At 44.8% G+C, this 15,557-nt stretch overlaps 1 protein-coding gene across 2 annotated transcripts in view; it reads right to left on the reverse strand.

Annotated features, from left to right (window-relative positions):
- Positions 1–11,427, reverse strand: part of Nucb2 (nucleobindin 2) — a 35,439-nt gene extending 24,012 nt beyond the window's left edge. For both annotated transcript variants that reach the window (XM_087908538.1, XM_087908539.1), the window contains exons 1-2: positions 11,291–11,427; positions 5,781–5,952 (exon numbers count right to left, since the gene is read on the reverse strand). The gene's annotated coding sequence lies outside the window, so the exon portion shown is untranslated. The remainder of the gene's footprint in view (positions 1–5,780; positions 5,953–11,290) is intronic.
- Positions 11,428–15,557: the final 4,130 nt, after the last annotated feature.

Consider the following 15,557-nt stretch of genomic DNA (forward strand, 5'->3'; position numbering starts at 1 on the left):
GCATGTTAACTTAATTTCTGAAGCATTCTGACGTCATGTGAACGAGCAGTTAAGGAACAAGACGCCTGGAAAAGAGCACAGGCTGGTGGTGTTCCTCCACAGCTGACAGCTGTCAGTGCTTTCAGTTAGCAAACCACTTACAGATTTTAGGGAAGAACACACAGCTGAAAGCTGTCTGCCAGTTTATGGTCACACCGAGAAAGTTCCAGCACCAAAGCTTGTGAAATTGAAGTTATAGGATTAGAAGAAACTTCCAGGTGATGGAGCCTGACAAGAAAACACAGGACTGGGGAGATGGTGCAGCAGTTAAGAGCACTGGCGGCTCGTCCAGAGGGTCAAGGCCCAGCACACAGAGAATCACAACTGCCGTTAATTCCAGTCCCCAGGGATCTGACACCCTCTCTGGCCTCCTTGGACACTGCATGCATGTCATACACTGACATGCAGGCTAAACAGTCATACATAAAAGGAAAATAAACACAGCTTTTTATAAATGCTACACAAAAGCTGTATGTCTAAATTAATCTTGAAAAGCTTTCAGTAAGCAAAATGGAGCTGTGCATGATACGGCATGTCTGGCTGCTCCTATTTTCATTGGCAGCATTATTTTTCTACATGCCATACCGTCGTGTGATCCTATCAGTGAAACACAGGACTCCCAAATGTGAAATCTACCATCTCCTTTAGGATTTTCTATCTACTTTGTCTTTTAATATTCACTGCCTCTCATTTCTTATTTCACGTGGAGATCAGAGAACACCCGCAGAAGCTGGTTCCCTCCTTCCACCTGGGTCGAAGGACGGAACTCAATGTCATCAGGCTTGGCAGCAGCGCCTTTACCTGCTGAGCCATCGCAACAGTCCTGCCTACTTCCTTCTGATCAATGAACCATTCTCGCCAGGAAGTGGTGGTGGACGCCTTTAATCCCAGCACTCAGGAGGCAGAGGCAGGAGGATGTCTATGATTCTGAGGCCAGCTTGGTTTACAGAGCAAGTTCCTGGACATCCTATCTCAAAAGGTAAATAAATAAATAAAACCCAACGACAATGACAACAACAAAAAAAAAGGAAGAAAGAAAGAAAGAAAGCTACTTAAAACATATCCCCCATTAGATTTTAATCTTTTCGTGCTCATTCTAGATATAACTAGAGCAATTAACTTAAAACATTGCTTAGGTCCTAAATAAAGACTCGATAAATGTCAACTGTTACTGTTTCAGAAGAAATGGAAAGTGTCCACATCCATTAGGTGGAAAAGAAACGACAGAAAAATCTCCTTAAACACCAACATAACGTCAAAAGTGACAGCTCCATTAACAGACTTCCGTCAACTGGGAAATGTATGAATGTCTCACGGGAGAGCTGAGTAAAGGGAGGGGTAAACAGTCTCCTCCCCTGACCAGGTCAGTAGGCATGGCCATCTTTTCTTTATCATTCCTCTGCTTTCAACAGACCTGGGAGGAGACTCCAACTGCTGACCAGCAGATGGAGCCAAACATTACAGGCTGACACTAAACTCTAAGGGCAGAACAACATGAAATCCATTCAACTCACTGTACAGTCCAGGCTGGCCTCAGATTCAAAGCACTCCTGCCTCATCCTTCCCAGTGCTGAGCTCACAGGCAGGAGCCACCAAGTCTAGCATGATGCAGTATGATGTGAATTTTTTTTTCACATTGCCTTGAACTTACTATATAGCCAAGAATGACCTTAAACTCCTGATCTTCCTGCCCTCATCTCCTGAGGGTTAGGACTCCAGGCGTGAATCTCCACAGTCAGTTCATAAGGTGCCGGCAGCTGAATTGGGGGCTTGGTGCATGCCGGGCAAACGCTTGACAAATGAGTACATCCCCAGTCCCTTGATAAGACAACATGAAAAGCAGTCGTCCAGAAATCAGAGCCTTCCCCTTAGGGATCCAGTAAACCCAAGACAAACCTCCCAAGTTCCAAGTCCAGAAAAAAACAAGTCAAGGCTCTGAGTCACACACAGAGCCAGATTTCTTAGCTGTGAAATCATTCAAGTGGTCAAGTAGTCATCCAGTTAGTGTAAACTGTGCAATGTATGTGTGAGTGTGTGTGTGTGTGAGAGAGAGAGAGACAGAGAGAGACAGAGACTGTGTGATAGAGAGAGAGAATACTGTGTGGTGGCATGTGTTCACATGCAGGGCAAAGGGCTGGGGCTACAAGCACATAAGGGATCCTGCCGAGCTCTTTACCTGAGTTCTGGGGATTTGAACTCAGATCCTGATGCTTGCACACCAAGCCTTCTTATCCACTGAGTCATCTTCTTAGCCCTGCCCCTGTCTTTATGAATCTTTTTCCTTCCTTTATTTTTTCTCTTAATTTTTTCCCCTCCCTTAATCCTCTCTTTTGCTCTTCTTTTTAAGGTTGCAGTGTGCTTTCTTCAAACAAATGTTTATGTGTTAAGTACCCACATCAGATATTACAACAGAAAGCAAAGATAAGGAGGACAGATGCTTCTTCACCGCAGAAGCCTTTAATATAGTAAGAAAGGCAATTTAGAGAGGGGAAAGTTACTTTTAAAACAATACACAAAACAGCCATTTTCTGTTAATGAAAAATATGGCAAATTTTATTTATTTATTCATTTAGTTTTTGTATATGTGGGTGTTTTGCCTGCGTATATGTCTATGCACCATCTATATGTAGTACACATGGAGGCCAGAAGAGGGTGTCAGATCCCCTGGGACTACAGTTACAGCCGGTTGTGAGACACCATGTGGGTGGTGCGGCTCAAACCCAGGTCTGCTAGAAGAGCAGCCAGTGCTCTTAACTGCCAGGCCATCTCTCCAGCCCTGAAAAAAAGAATTTTTTAAAACTAAGCTGAGCCCAGCATGTAGTAGGCTAAGACACAGAGATGGTAGCAAGTGTGAGGCTAGCCTGGACTACAGAGTAAGACTGTGTCAAACCACCAAAGCAGACCGAAAGCTGAGATATTAAAGTGGTATTCGGGGACAGACACAGTCTGATGACTCAACTATCAAAAGTCTTTTAAATCCAACGAAGAGACTCCAAAAACACTGCAGGCGGGAGAGAACTTGCTTAAGAGGTCCAGGACTGCACAAAACTAGTCAATGCAATCCCAGCAATAGAGAGGAAGAAGTTGAAGGGTCAGAAGTTTAAGGTCATTTTCAGTTCCACAGTGAGTTCAAGGCCGTCAGAAGTTGTTAACACCATACCTGGCCATGCCCAAGTAGTAAGAGGAAAAGGACAAGAGCTTGTAAAAATGTAAACACACTTCATAGACATAAAATCTTAATCTCTCTTTATCTCCTGCCTATAAACACTAAACTCCTGAACGGCTCTTTAGATCCTTCCTCACTCAAAACTGCATTCCCTGAATTGCTACTTCATTTTCTCAAGGTTGTTCATTTCAATTCACTTTTTTTTTTACACCAAAACAATGACAACTGAACCTTGTACCCCAGGCTAGCTTCCAACTCCTATCCTCCAGCCTCTACCTCCCTCCAAAGTTCTAGGACTACAGCTGTGTCCCACAACACCTGGCCATCTGAACCAACTCAATGACAGAATACAGTGTCCTGAGTTTACAAGGAAACTTAAAAAAAAAAAAGATTATTGGCATGCCTGGAGGCTAGGTATGTGTAGTAAGGATTTGAGGAGCATTGTGAGGCCCTGATTTCAGCTCTAATGCTGCCCCCCAAAATGGTACACATAAATTACGCAAGGGCCAGTAATGGAAAAAAAGCTTCCTCGACAGGTTAAAAGCTAAGTGACTTTAAACAATCAGCCCCTTGCAACCAGCAAAGCGGGCAAGCGGGTGTCCGATGTGACCATCCTGAATGCAAACACACCAAGAAGGGACACACTTATCATCACAGTCGCATTTGATGCCGGGTCAGGTGACACCCTTGGGAAAAGGTCTCTATCATCCTAGCGTCTGGCTTACGTAACTGCCTGCCGTTGGATAAATGTCAGCTCACATCTACACAGCCATCAGTTGCACAACAGAAATCCACCGAACGGGTACGGGTGGTTGTTTTTAAACAGCCAGAACAAACCTCCAAACAAGAGAGAGGTGCCTTTGTCATGAATCACGGAATGAAAGGAAAATATAGCCAAGCACCAGGGCAGAATCACAACACCAGAGGCAAGTTCGTTCAACACCCTGGATGTATTTTAAGTTCCAGACCAGCCAGGGCTTTATAGGAAGATTCTGTTAAAAAAAAAAAAAAACAAAAACAAAAAAAAACAAAAAAAAAAAAAACCAACCACAAACGAAGAGTTAGAATAAACAAACCTAACCCAAGTAAATAACAGAAATGTAATATAACGAACAGACTATTTCTTTCTCTAGGCAGTAGTCAGGCCAGAGGTCTGCACCCATCATTGAAGTCACTGCCAAGGCCCCAAGCTCAGAGGTGAGAGGAGGAAGCCCCTCTACCTGTGGCAGAAACTTCTGGTCCCCACTGATATCCAAGTCATTCCTTCCTTCTCAGTGGTACAAACCCCACTTTATAGAGGGTAGTCACATATCCAGCTATGCTTCTTTGAAGCCTGAGCTTTCAGTTGAGAGAGTCTCCAAAGAGACAGAATGTATTTTTCTTTGTCTTTGCCTGCAGCCTGGAACCCCACTGTGACAGTGGAGGTCTGGCAGCCATCTTTGATTTTGAGAACTATGCGAAACTTAGGGGCAACAGATCAAGAACTAGGAGATTAGGTCTCTCAGACTACTATATGAAGTCACTCTGCCTATTCTGAACTATGACTTCAAGAGATATTTTAGGGGCTAGAGAGATGGTTCAGCCCTAAGAGCACTGGCTTCTCTTCCAGAGTACTTAAGTTCAGTTCCCAGTATCCATACAGTTGTTCAGAACCCCCTGTAACTCCAGTTCTGGGGATATGACAACCCTACTCTGGTCTCTGGGGCACCAGGCACATACATGGTGCACAGACATGAATGCAGGCAAAACACACATGCACATAAAATAAAATTTAAATTTAAAAACAATTATTTTATAGACTAGAGAGATGACTCGATGCTTAGGGGTACACACTACTCTTGACCTAAGTTCCGTTCTCACGCCTATGTTGGGTGGTTCACAATGGGGATCAGAGTCCTCTGGCTTCTGAGGGCACTCATAGGAGCACATATATGAGTACACACATGTACATGTACCCACACACACACACACACAGACACTAAATTAATTTCTTTTAAAAAAAATGACTTTAAGCCAGATGTGGTGCTGAACACTTGTAATCCCATCACACAGGAGGCTACGGCAGGAGAATTGCTGCCAGCTCAAGGCCAGCCTGGACTACACAGTGAAACTCTATCTTTACTTCCTCTCCGCGTCCACCACCCCACCCCACCCCCTACCCCGCATAAAGAAAGTTCTTTTAAATGAGAAAATAAATTTTGTGTGTTTAAGCCACCACTGTGTCTGGGTTATGTCTGGGTTATTTTGTTTTATTGCTGTTTGTTGTTTTGGTTATTGTTTGGGGGGTTGTTTTGTTTTATTTATTTTTGGGGTTTTTTTTTTGAGACAGGGTTTATCTGTGTAGTCCTGGCTGGCCCGGAACTCACTTTGTAGACCAGGCTGGCCTCAACCTCAGAGAGATCCACCTGCCTCTGCCTCCCGAGTGTTGGGATTAAAGTTGTGCACCACCACTACCACCACTACAGGCTTCCACTACGTCTGTTCCATGTTGTCTTCCCTGTGCTTTATTCCCGTTGGCAGTGGGTGGTAGTTGTTTTTGTTTCTCACAAAAGACAGTTCTTAACCAAACACTTACCTTCAGATAGGCTGGGAGTTTTAGCTTTTTCTTTTTTTTTTTCTTTTTTTTCCACAGATGAGGCCACTGAGATCTCAAGTGGTAAGATGATCTACACAATATTAAGTCTGTGGAGAGCAGGTCTTAGCTCCTGGTGCAATTTTTTTTCTCTTGGAAAACTGACTCTTGGATTCTAAATGGAGAGAGAGATTAAATATAACAATGAATTATAAATGTATCCTTATTCAGTAGGAACAGTATATAAGAATGCCTGCTATTATATACATAGTATACAATTAGTAGGAAAGAAAAGTATCAAATTAGCAGGGCAGGTAGCCTGTGCCTTTGATCCTAGCACTGGAGGCAGAGGCAGGAGGATCTCTGTGAATTTGGGGCCAGCCTGGTCTACAGAGTGAGTTCCAGGATAGCCACGGCTATGAAGAGAGATCCTGTCTTGGAAAATGAAAAATAGATAGATAGATAGATAGATAGATAGATAGATAGATAGATAGATAGATAGATAGATAGATAGATAGATAGATAAATGAGAAGGGGGGAACCAAGGAAGGAAGGAAGGGAGGGAGGGAATGAGGGAAGGAGAGAGGAAGGGAGGGAAGGAGGGAAAAGAAAGAAAGAAGTACCACATTTTTATGACCTGTCAGTTTAGTGGTAAAATAAACAGTCAAAGGCCAGAACAAACAGATTCTGTTTACAATGCCTAAGTAGCACCACACTGGCCAGAACTCAAGATAAGAGCGTTAGTTTTTCTCACCATAGACATAGACTATATGACATAGACTTCATGACACAGAGAATGGCTACCATGCATTTAAATGCTTAGGGAGGGGCACTATTTGAAAGGATTAGGAGGTGTGGCCTTGTTGGAGAAAGCCTGTCAATGGGGGTAAGCTCTGAGATTTCAAAAACCTAAGCCAGGCCCAGCGGCTCCCTTGCTGCTGCCTGTGGATCCAGATGTAGAACTCTCAGCTCCTTCCACAGCACCATGTCTGCCTGCAGGCCACCACACTCTCTACCATGATGACAATGGACTAAACTCTGGATCTATGTATATGTGTGAGTTTCTACATGTAACATACATGTGTGCCACCTGGTAGTCCTGAAGGACAGAATTGGAGTTATAGGCAGCTGTGAGTTACCATGATGACAAAACCCAGGTCCCCTGAAAGACCAACGAGGACTCTTAATCTCAAGCCATCTCTCCAGCCCCAAAAGCAACTCGTTCTGTTAAGTCAGGTATGGTGCTACCCACCTGTTGATCCAGCTTGAGGGAGAAAACAGGAGAATCAAGGCCATCTTTGGCTATATAGTGAGTCTGAGGCCAGTCTGGGCAAAATGGGACTGTCTCAAAAAAAAAATTAAAAAGTAACATATTCTTCTTTTTTTAACTTCTACTATTTCTTTGAGGTTTTCACATAATGCATTCTGTTTCTGTCCATCTCCTCCCATCCCAAATCTGCCCCAAACCAGACAAACAGAACAAACCAAAGCAAAACAAAAAAGAAGAAAGGGGGGATTGTCATGGAAGAATTAGCAAATTCCTAATTTTAAGTATTTCTTTATACTTACCACTACCTTAAAACAATTAACTTGGGGATGGTACAATGGCTAGAGGGTAAAGGCACTTGTCCCCAAGCTCGACACACCTGAGACTCAGAACCCACATGGCAGAAGAAGAAAACCGACTTCTGAAAGTTGTCCTCTGACATGGTACACACATACAAAATAAACATTAAAATATTTTAATTAGCTTGACCCAGTTTGTCACAGATCTGGTGTTGTTGTTGTTGTTGTTGCTATATTTTATGTGCATGTGCCTACTTATCTTTATGTGCACCATATACATGCAGGTGCCTGTGGAAGCCAGAAGGGGTTGTCAGAGCCTCTGAAATGGATGTTAGGCAGTTGTGAGCAGCCTGGTGTGGGTTCCTGCAAGAGCAGCAAATGCACTTAACCACTGAGCCATCCCTCCCTGCCACAGAGATCAAAACCAGTGCATTCCAAAGACCCAAAGCCTTTTCTGAAACCCCACTATATACAAGATACACATGTCTAAGTCTTCCTATGAAGTTTGCAAAGAAAAGAAGCAAATCAAGCCTCTTCAGATTTTAGTAACAGATACCTTTTTAGGCAAATATGCAGATTATATCTTTGTACATGACTTCAATACAACACTGATGAACATACAAAGGGAAATTCCATATCACAGCACAGCATATTAAAAAACAAACAGCTCATTGAACCCTAGCCTCATTCACTGATTTGCCAGTTATTTGCACTTTCCCCACTCCTGCCCAGAAATAAAATGGATGCTAAAGCAGGAGCTCTATCCCGAGCTGTATCCTTAGTCTGTGACTTGATTTCCTGAGCCTTGTCTTTCCTAACCATACAACTGAATGAAGCTGGGCATGATGGCTACAACCTGTAATCCCAGAATTCAGGAGGACTGCCTTAAGTGTGAGGTCAACCTGGGCTACATATTGAGTTCCAGGACAGCCTGGGCTGCATAAAACATGCCTTTAAAAAAATTAAATAAGACTAGATTTATTAAATTTTATTAATAAAATATAAATTATTTTCAACCCATTTTAATCTTTTAAACTTTTATTCGTGTGTGTGTGTGTGTGTGTGTGTGTGTGTGTGTGCACCTGTGCACCTGTGCCTGGAGAGGCCAGAAGAGGATGTCAGATCTCCTGCACTGGAGTTACAGGTGGTTGTGCACTGCTGGGCTTGGGTACTGGGAACCCAATACAGATCCTCTGGAAAAGTTAGCATTCTCAACTGCTGAGTCAGCTATCCAGCCCACATATTATCATTTTTAAGAATTCTTTTTTTATTTTTACTTATTTATGTATTTACTTCATGTATATGGATACAAGCTCCATGACATTCAAATAGAAGTCAGAGGACAACCTGGAGGAGTTGGTTCTCTTCTTCCACCTTACCATGGTTATGATTGAACTCAGATCATCGGGCTTGGCAGCAAGCATCTTTATCCTCAGATGCATCTTGCCAGCCCCTTCAATATATGTTAAAAAATAAAAATAAAAAACTGGCATTTGATCCTTCCCGCTCCCAAATAATCAAAGAAACATTTTTGCAGACAACAGCCACTAAAAGGGTCCTTAGAAAGTAGGACAGAATTTTAACATATATTATTCTACCATTTGGCTGCAGAGACATACAAAACATACCCCAAAACAAAGACACTAGAACAAATACCCATAATCAATAACCACTGATTTGAAGTGCCCTAACTGCTTTCTTGGAATTTCATTTCCAATTCTATTTAGGGAAGACAAACCAACTTGGCACAAAGCATGCTGAAAGCTGAGCTTGGTGGTACACATCTACAATCCCAGCACTCAGGAGGCTGAGACTGAAGGATTGCCACCAGGCCCAGGCCAACCTGGGCTACATGTAGGGTCTGAGTCCATCCTGTCTAAAACAAACAAAAAGTATTCTGAAAGACCATACAAATTGTGTGAGGGTTGGAGAGATCGCAGCTGGGGAAACATTGGTTAAGGAGATGACTGTTAGTAAACTGTTTGCCACGTAAGCACAGGACCTACCTGAGTTTGGCTCTCAATCACCCACATAAGAAGCCAGGCAGGCTGCGTGCCTAGAATCCAGCACTAGGGAAGACGAGACAGGAGGATCCCTGGAGCTCCTTGGCCAACTAGTCTGGCCACATAGGTGAGCTCAAGTCTCAAAATATAAGGTGGAAAGGGACAGAGGAACTGAAATGGACGTCTGGCCTACACACACACACACACACACACACACACGCACGCACGCACGCACGCACGCGCACACACACACCGTATGAAGTACCACGGGGTGGTGGGTAAAATCAGAAGAGCCTAAGAACCGCATCTATAAACCCACAAGGACACAGAGAGGAGTTTTTAAAATGTATTTATGATGTTTGTGGGGAAGTCAGAGGACAACTGGCAGGAGCTGGTGCTCTCCTTCTACCATATGGACTACAGGGGTCAACCACAGAAGGTCATCAGGCTTGCCTCAAAAGCCTTTATCCACTGAGCCATCTAAACGGCTCTCGGAAAGGAATCTTTGACCCACACCAGACAAATGAGATGTTGGAGAGTTTCTGTGCTTAACTAAGAACTAAAGTGACACTGAGATTTCATTTGTAATTCTAAAGTTCCATGACTTTAATATTCTACACTATTGATTGTGTTAACCAAGGAACATGTGTTGGAACATTCATTTATTATTTGCTGAATCTGCTTGAGTTTTATAAAACTATATCACAGTTTAAATGAGGAAAACTCCTGATGCAATCGCTAAGAAGGAAAGATAAAATAATCTGCATATTACTAGAGTCCAGTTACTTAACAAAAACAGACAGGGAAGACCTTAAGAAGCAATTCAAATAGCCAAAGGCTATCTGGAACAAATGCCTGATACAATCCTGTGCCTCCTGAGTTTCAGACAATCATCTTTCGGGCTATCATCTCAACATTTGAAGCTTTCCTACAGGAAAATCCCACAATCAAGCATAACGGGACTATAACAATTTCATTTAAACCGTGTGCGTGTGTGTGTGTGTGTGTGTGTGTGTGTGAACTGCTCCCCATGCTAGTATCAATTTCCTAAGATCGGTGCTCAAAAGATCCTCCTGCCTCAGGCTCCTCTAAGAGCTGGGATTGTGTGAGTCACAGCTTTCTGCCTTTTGTTAAAATCAGGGTGTGTTTTGGGGGGGGGGGGGTATTTATATTATTCATCCACAAATTTAGCAGAGCCTTAAGTAAGAAACTTAGATAATGGCATTCAGCATTCAATTTGTGTACGAGGTGCATTAACCAGTATGAAAGGTATAAATCAACAGAACAAGGGTTCCTGTTCATTTTTGTTCTCTCTCCCTCCACCCCTTTCTGATCTTGCAAAATAATTGCCATGTAAGACCGCTGCCTGCATCAACCACAATAACCACATCAGCCCACCGAGTTAACATTCAGCAGGTGCAACAAGAAAGTAACATCTTTCTCTTCCCCTAAATCGAAAGGGCTCCTCTTTCGCCTAATTTGTCACTTTGGGGCAAACGATACTACAGCTGGCATGAACTTTCTCCTTAGTGGCAGAGATGCTGGCATCACATCCCCCTGGGAAGAGCTATGGTCCTGGGCCTACCTTTGCTCCGCGGCGCTGGTGGTGCGGAGCATCTATACGAAATTGATGGGTCCAGAGTCCTCACTCAGTGGGCATCCCCCTCGCCCACCGACCCCGCCCCAGTCTGAGTCCAACACCTATCCCGCCAGCTTGTGCCACCGACCCCGAAGAAAGCCCATGTATCCCGCAGCAAGAGGAGCAGTGGAGAGAACCCGGCGCTTGGGGCTACAGCTAGGAGACCCTCCCCAGCCCTGTCCGCCCACAACTCGGCCCTCTAAGATCACAGCCTGAGCAGGGCAAGCGAGGACCTGCGTCCTCTCTCCCGGGAGCCGCCCAGCCTCCCCGAGGTCGGGATTTGCACCCAGCTCCGCGCCACTGACCTTCTCTGCAGGGTCTCCGCGCGAGGCTAAGGCGACTGATACCCGCCGCGCGCACACCGGTCTTTCCCAGCCCACGGCCCTCTGCCGCTCTCTAGTCCACGGCCTCTTGCGCGCCCGCCTCCTGGTTGCCATGGTGACTGCCTCCGCCCCCCGACAGTCGCTAATTGGTCCGGCCCTGGATCACGAAGGACGCCCATTGGTGAATTGGTCCAGGGACGAGCCTACGCGAAAGAGCTTCGGGAAGACCTAGCCAAGAGGGACGTGGCGCTCTCCGACGCCGGCGAGGAGGCCGCGCCTCTTCCCTCACTTGCTGTCCTGGACTAGCTTGTGGAGCGGGACTTAGGCGGTGAGGTGCTGCCCGGGGATCTCCCACAAAATCTGAGGGATAGTCAGCCTCTTGGTCTGTGGCCTGTGCCTGCAGCTCCCCGAGTGGTAAATAAAAAAGTGCCAGGCCTCTTACGGATTCAGAGGCTCTTTCTTGGAGGGACTCAGAATGGTATTTAACCTTACTCCACCCTTATTATCCTGGGCCTTGAGTCACTGTGGCTTAAATGCGTCTACCTCATTTTTTATCTTACGCACATCTTCAGATACAGCTTTCTCTACTCTCTGCCCCATAGAGCAGAGACATCCTCATCTCATTTTAACCATGGGCTCTTAGATGTACATGGTTACAGGCTTAGAAAAGCCTTGAGAACCTTGGGCTGGCTTTGAAACTTGGGTGCCAGTTACTTACACCTTACTGATCCTTCATTTTTTTCACCTTAAAGAAAAATGTCCCTAGGTTGTGTCCTACTGTTCTCCTGACTGCAGTAAAAAGCTAACAAAAGCAATTAAGGAACGTAGGGTTTATTTTGGCCCACAGTTTAAAGGCGCGCTTCAGTATGGCAACAGAGACAACTGGTCACAAGGCATTCCATTAAGAAGCAGGCAGATGAATGCTGATGCTTAATGTGCTGTGTGTATGTGTGTCTGGCTGTCTGTCTCTAGCTGGCTGGCTGTCTCTGTCTCTTTCTAATGCAGTAGATGACCCCAGTCTACAGTGGATTGAAACTATGAGTATGGAACCCACAGATACTGAGGACGGCAAACTGCAGTTAGCAATTGTTAGCCAAATGCAACATAGGTTAATGGCTGCAGGCACCATATGGGACCAGACTTCCTCTCTTGCAACACTCAGCTTGCTTCTAACCCATCATTTGGGGCAAGGTATGAAAGCATTGTGCTTCTATTTCCTTTTGTGCAAAATGGGGACAGACACACACACACAAACACACACACACACACACCTCCCACTTACAGCATAGCCAACCAATCGAGACGTGGCTGGCACATTGAAAGCAGTAACTGCCATTCTTGGGTTGGTGATTGAACTAAGACTACACTCGGCTGTAGACTTTAACTCTTAAGCACTTCTCATGCATTCACTTAGACTAATATATCCCAAGGTTAAGCTCCTTTTGTGTTTTGAGGGATACATGTCTGGTATTGGGGGGGGGGGGGTTGGCTCTGCTTCCAGTGAAAGGTTAATAGCAGAGACCTATATAAGGAAATGAACAGGTTGAACATAATGATACTTGAGGAAGATATGGTGTAGGGACACTAAATTTCTACTTGAAAAAAACGTGAGAAATACTACCAACATCGTAGGTGTCATTAGTAACCTTGAGTTGGTTTTACATCCCAACACTGTGGAAAGTACTAGAATTGACAGTGACATGGTGGTCCACACCTTCAGCACTAGCATTTGGTAGAAGGAAGCAAGGGGATCAGGAATTCAAGGCTAGCCTGGGCTGTGTAAGACCCTGTCGTGTGAAAGAAAAACAAATACTAGACTGTAAACACAATGAAGGCGGGAACTGGTAACTGTTATCTAGCATAAGAACAAATCTGAACCAGGAACAAAAACTCCACCGGTGTAGCTTTTCTGAGGACAGACTTTAGAAGCTGTGGTGCTGTCTGGATGATTCATAGAAATCCAAATGGGCAGCAGCAAAACCTGGCAAGCGAGATGAGATTCACCCCATGATGTAATGAAAGGAAGACGATAATGGAGTGTGGTGACTGAGATGGTGACACTTTTCTGGGTTGATGGAAAGAAGACAAGAAAAACAGGATGAACAGTGGCCATGGGGATCAAAGCCTGGAGTGGTGGTTCGTGTCTTTAATCCAAGCACTTGAGAGACTGAGGCGGAAGAATCAATGTTAAGTTTGAGGCCAGCCTGGGCAACAGTGTGAGACCCTGTCTCAACCTCTCATACTAAACAATACTAAATAAAAGCAAAAACGAGCAGTTCATGTAGTAAGGAGGAGCGGGCTGTCACGCTCCTGGCCACCTGGCTAGCTTATACCCGAAATAATTACACAGAAATTGTATTAATTAAACACTGCCTTGCCCATTAGCTCTAGCCTCTTCTTGGCTACCTCTCACATCTTAATTAACCCATTTCTATTAAATCTGTGAATCACCACATGACTGTGGCTTACCAGCAAGATTCTAACCTATGTCCATCTTGGGTCAGAGAATCATGGCGTCTGCCACACTTCCCTTCTTCCCAGCATTCTGTTCTGTCTACTCCGCCCACCTAAGGTCTGCCCTATCAAAAGGCCAAGGCAGCCTCTTTATTCAACCAGTGAAATCAACACAAATACAGAAGGACCTCCTACACCAAGTTCTAAAATGGATTGAGAAAAATAACAATAACAGCAGTAGAGAACGTCCTGGTTCAGTCTTCAACATGAAAGAAAAAAAGGGAGGAAGAAGGAGTGGAGGGACAGAGGGATGGACGGAGGGAGGATCTTGAATGCATCCTCTTATCTGAGGAATTTAAGAAGAAATATTATTTCTTAAATCAAGATGGCTCCGAGGATAACCTTCATTCCATCTCCAGGACCTACATGGTGGAAGGAGAGGATTGAGTCGTCCTATGACCTCCGCATGTTCACTGTGGCCTATGCTGCTCCCCACCCCCAATCCCAGACCCCACACACACACATACACACGTTAAATGTAGTTTTAATAAGTAAAACCTGAAACTTAGGCTTTAGCTAGGATGGAGACTTTCCTGATCAGGAGAAGGACGGAAGAACAACAGTCAGGTACACAGCACAAGTCAGAATCCATCCCCGACCCTGGAAGAGCAGTCAGTACACACAGCACAGTCAGAATCCATCCCCGACCCTGGAAGAGCAGTCAGTACACACAGCACCAGTCAGAATCCATCCCCAACCCTGGAAGAACAGTCAGTACACACAGCACAGTCAGAATCCATCCCCAACCCTGGAAGAACAGTCAGTACACACAGCACAGTCAGAATCCATCCCCAACCCTGGAAGAGCAGTCAGTACACACAGCACAGTCAGAATCCATCCCCAACCCTGGAAGAGCAGTCAGTACACACAGCACAGTCAGAATCCATCCCCAACCCTGGAAGAGCAGTCAGTACACACAGCACAATCAGAATCCATCCCCAACCCTGCCTCAGATGCTTGACATTTGTGCCTGGCCTTGAGTTTGTTTTCTGACTCTTGGCCTGGTGTGTGTTCTGGCAGAGTAACCAATCAGTTCATTAGGTGACCAATTAGGTAACTGAATGGAGAGGTAACATGAGCAGGAAGCCAATGTACCTGGATTAAAGAATCGGGAAGAACTCAGTTTTCTTTAAGAGCTGGCCACTGGGAGTTTGACCATGCTCCAGTGAGCACGGGCAACACAAACTGGACATTTTGTTTGTTTTAGTTTTTGTTTTGTTTTTTGTTTCTGTTTCTCTTCTTTTGGGGGGGCAGGTCACAAGGGTGGGGAACTGACTTGGGAAGACTCAGAATTGTGAAGGATGCATGATGTGAAATTCCCAAATAATAATCAATAAAAATATTATGGGGGGGGAACAACTCCAGGTTGCTTCCTGCCTTAGGCAGTCCACCCCATTGTCTTTGGAATGTGCCCTTACTTAGCATTATTAACTAAACCCAACTCTATTCCTATTAGCTAATACCACCCAGCAAGCCTCTAGGCAGAGTGAGTCGTGCTGCCGAGATAGTGAAGGGTAAAGCAGAGGGTCCCTGGCACACTGTCCCACAGCGATGTGTTAAAAGGGGAGGGTCATATGGAGAAGGCACAGGGTAGATTTTATCCTCTCTCCTCACACACCCTCCGCTTGTTACCTAGGAAACCCTGGCTGATTATTACCTTCATGGGATATCACTCAGCTTGATCTAGACAATTTGATTCTTTGATTTCCAGGGAAACCGGGCTCTACTAAGAAAC

This window comes from Myodes glareolus, chromosome 7, assembly GCF_982192425.1.
Source record: "Myodes glareolus chromosome 7, mMyoGla1.1, whole genome shotgun sequence".
In the NCBI taxonomy this organism is placed as follows: Eukaryota; Metazoa; Chordata; class Mammalia; order Rodentia; family Cricetidae; genus Myodes; species Myodes glareolus.